We start from the raw sequence: 5,011 nt of genomic DNA on the forward strand, positions 1-5,011 counted from the left end.
AGGTGCATAGCAAGAATATTTTTTTAATGACGAGATATTATTCGTCTTATCGACCTTCCAATGTTTGGACAATGTTAATTATGGGATAAACCTCCATAGGACAAGTGTCCCTGCAGTGGGATCATGATTGATGCATGATGTTATTCACAATAATTTATTAACATCTTTAACAGTTGGGTATATCCGATGGGATTTGAATATTTAAGTATCAATAACTTAAAAGCTTTTAATTATTCATAAATTTATAGCGTTCATTAGCCTTGATACTAGTATTACAGTAATTAATATGTCATAGATAACAAGCATGTTTCGAACTTTAATAGGTAGGTATTTGACCGTCGATTCCGCCTGAAGGTAAGCGACGTACAATAATGAAACATGTCTGCATAGTCAGCAGACTAGAACAACTTTGCTTTGGCCTTTGATATTCGAAGACTTAGCAGTTATCCTACTTTATATAATAATGTGAAAGCCTAGAGGTGGATGGGTAATTAAAGTCATCATCAAAAACTGTAAAAGAGTGGGAAAATCTACAAGTGTGCAAAACTTTTATTGATTTTTTTAAATTAATGTCTTAATTTAAAAAGTTCGATGTATTTTTAGCTTTTAATGCTAAGAATACATTTTACTTTCAATATAATGTTATTGTGTAATTAAAACATAAATCGAAATTAAGAAAAATTAACACATTTTCTTTGTATAGTCATGTATGTGTCTGCGTAGGTGTTCCTTTATTGTGATATAAGATAAGATCCAAAAACATGGATGATGTGTACGAGACATTTATCATGTGTATTTAGAAAGATGTTTGATATCATTAGGGTATAACACAGACCCTTAATTAGATAGTAATTATTATCGAAAGCCCTAATTGCTTTGTACGTTTATTTTCGTAACAATAATTAGCTACATTTACTTTACCCTATGATTCCTCTATTCCTAAGTAATAAAGATTTAATGGTCGGCAAAAGTTTCTAAGTATGTTTATATTCCATTCACAAACAATAATATTCTATCCTCATAAATTTGAACTTTAAATAAACGCTACTAAACTCTCTTCAAAATTGGTAATTATTTTAGAATAACTTTGTTGTTATGAAGTTTTGCTTCAGGTCAGAATTTATTGAATAAATATAGTGTGGGTCATCCGTTAAATTTAACTTTATGATGGATAAAGGCTGTTTATTTAAAAATATAATAGATATATAAGTTTTTCCAACTTATACGTAAAATTCATATTATCTATGTAGGTATGTATAAATCCAACTATGTAGGTATAACCAACGTGTATAGTACAGACAAAAAACATTTAAGCCATGCCATAATAAATAAAAAGACGTGTGGCACTCGGGGACTGCCGCGGTAAAGCTATTGCATAGCATGCCTTCAAGCCACACCTCCGTGTCCGTCGGAGTGGGGAGCGTGAGGTTTTTTCGTTACGGAATTTCTGGATTCGGTCCCCGCGCTCAAGGCCCGCGATAGAAGCTATGCAATAGCTTAAAAACAGAGCTTTTTTAAGATATTTAGCTATATTTGTCCATAATACAAACACGTAATAGCAAGCAAGCATATGCAAGGTTAAAGTCGTGGGCAAGTACACCGTAATGACTGTATTAGAACAAGTTTCGGTCGTTATTTCAAATAAAAAGATAGAGATGTATAGATAGATACTGCAACACTATTTCATTCTTTAATTAGTCATCGCTACTTGGCTGGTCATACGGAAATTCCGACAAGTCTAGGAGTTCGGAAACAGCCCCCCTAGTCAAGTGGCTTTCTGTTAGCGTAGCGTTCAATAGAATAGACTACGAATGTATGAGATTGACGTAGGCTGTAGATAAACGTATCTACAGGTTACGTCAATCTCATACATTCGTAGTCTATTCTATTGAACGCTACGCTAATAGAAAGCCACTTGACTAGGGGGGCTGGACAGACAGCCCGAGGCATGAGCATTCCCCAATATCTACACTGATATTTAGTAGAAAAGTCCCGACTAAAACATTTTCTATTATAAATTTCATCAAATGTCCAACAAAATTATTTGCACACGTAAATGCTTAAATAATACACATAACGAATATGTAGAAAACTATCATTCATCAAATAATAATATTTAGCCAATTAATTATACACGACAGTCAATTTAATCTCCCACCTATTTACATTGTACATTTAGGCTAATTAATTAATGAATTAATAATACAATTTAACTCCCACTATTCAAAAGTACTTAATCACGTTGTATCCCCTCTAATGAATAACATAACACAATTATTTTATTGCAGATAATGCGTAACTCTAATCAACAAATGATCAACATAATTGTATGGACAGAACAAAACATATTCGTAGCAATCAATATATCATTTTGATATTAGCACTCAACTTTAGTGATAATTTTTGTTTAATTTCTGCAATAATTATCAAGAAGAAAAAGTTTTTGTTTTTGTTATAAAACCCTTTAAATTTAGAAAATTTTTTTGCTAAGCACTTTTCCTGTGGCATACGCCAGGTACATTTTTCAGTTTTTATTCCAGTTCAGTTTGAGTGACCAGTGAATAATATGAACGTTACTTTTTTCATTAATTTAAAATCATAATATATTATGTTAGTGATAGTTTGACTCATTGCATTCCTTCTCAAAATGTTTCCGAATGAAACACAGGTTATAATATTATATTCCATAGGAAATGCATTTATTCCTCGTAAACTTAAAAAAAGTAAAATTATTAACGACGATATTATTAATAAATCTAAGACGTTAAGGCGATTAATGTACCCACAAATTAATTCACAATACTAGTTTAAAGTGATTAGGTCGAGCCTATAAGTTTTAGCTTCAACTAGTTTTATTTCAATTTAATATGTAAAAGTACTCATATATGGATTAACAAAACTTCTTTATTTATTAAACCCAACGATTAAACCTTTAATTTGTGGGTATCGAAAGTTGATATGAAAGTAATTAATAAGTCGTTACAACCACACACCAAACTGACTAATGCACAAACATATAGATAGATCTTATAATTTAAATGGTCTCGAGTAAGCTGGTAGAAATTTCCATCTTATGTACAAAAAGTAAAATTCCAATTAGTGGAATTCTCATTAAGCGCCAGATTCTTGGAACAAGCTTCGATATTAAGGGTACGTGTTTAAGAATTCGTTTTGCTCAGTGTTCCATTACAAATACTTAAAATTTGATATTGCATGGTTTATTTTCGTTATAAGCCCGTGCAAATTTAGTAGCGATCATTTGGTTATAAATTTTGTAGTAAACTTGGAATATACGTAAATAATTTAAATATTACTTTTGACAATATTTATAACAATATGAATGTGAGTATTTTTCATATAACAAAACTTTATAAACACATTGTTATAATATTTTATTAGAAATTAAATTTGTAATTTGAGCAATTGAGCATCACCAAAGTTTTTATTGAATTAGATTAAACACATTCCACATAAAGTTTTCAAGGCTTAGATTCATAATATATTTCAGTACACAAAAATTAAATTAAAAATCTTATGAAAGAGATTCATAAATTAACTAATATTTAGCAAAATGGGACATTGTTATGTCTTACGGTAAATTGTTATGTCAGTTACGGTAAAACTTTGATAAACGAGTACTATTTAATATTTATAGAACGCGAATAAAAATAAAAATAGAACAAAAAGTTTATTTTTGATTCCAACTTAACTAGTAACTCCTTAACATTTCTATTTAAAGAATAATCTTATTATTATGACTTTAAATCTTATCAAAATTTTATAAGTGAGAATTGAACGTGCTGGTGCAAAAAGCAAAGAGTTTAAAAATATACATATTATATTAAGATTATTACAATTAATTATTATTATTCATACGCTTTTAAGCTGTAGTATGCAAGAGCATACGCGGTACCAATATTTATGAAATTGTATTCTGTTGATAAAAACAACAAAACGGTATAAAGTGCTTTTATTAATTAGTAGTGATTAAATGTGCTTCATTAAGAAATGCATGAAGCGAAGATTACATATATTTAATTAATAAATTTTCATATTAATGTCCACTGTACGTAATCAATATTTTATTTTGTTTTTCGTTCAGCTTATCCACATTTCCGTAAATCCTCGTAAAACATACCCACATACAAAATCATATAAATTATTACCAGAAAGTAATTGTTAAAATATGTGCTTAAATTGAAAAGTATTCCTTGTAGTATCGTATCTTTAGATAAGAAAAAGATACATGTAAGTGTGACTAATTTGTTTAAGTTAAAAGGCACTTAATCTAAAATATAATAATTTCTTTTTGCTCCGGACTACAGAATATTTGACACAAATATGCTTAATTGAAACATACATAACCACAAAATCGCAAACATTAACTTTGGAAGTCATTTAAAAGCACCATATGAGTTAATTTGTACCTTTCATACAGAGTCTCTTTAATGGGCATCGGCGCGTAGTTATCCCGAGCATTGGTTGTTTCTTTTAGTATTTTTTCCTTACTATTTTTCATATTAGGTGCATTTTGTAACTATACTAAAGCTATTGTAGTTAGTATTCATATTTAAGATAAACCTATTAATTTTTTTATTAATATAGGTACAGATGATGATGATATTTGAAATACATTCACAGAAATGGAAAATACTGAGGATCGTAGAAAACGTCACTAAGTACTCACTACTAAAGTAGATTATTATTAAGTAGATTATATAGGTTTATCATATACATATACTAGCTTTCCACCCGCGGCATCGCCCGCGCAGTCAAAGAAAAACCCGCATAGTTCCCGTTCCCGTGGGATTACCAGGATAAAACTTATCCTATGTCCTTTCTCGGGTATCAAAATATCTCTATATCAAATTTCATGCAAATTGGTTCAGTAGTTAAGGCGTGATTGAGTAACAGACAGACAGACAGAGTTACTTTCGCATTTATAATATTAGTATGGATTTGTTTATATATTACACGACCCATTAGCGTACCTCAATAGCGCGAAATTTAC

The sequence above is a fragment of the Colias eurytheme genome, chromosome 10 (genome assembly GCF_061535395.1).
Source record: "Colias eurytheme isolate Ceu_HAF_F1 chromosome 10, ilColEury1 Martin Lab GWU primary, whole genome shotgun sequence".
Lineage (NCBI taxonomy): Eukaryota > Metazoa > Arthropoda > Insecta > Lepidoptera > Pieridae > Colias > Colias eurytheme.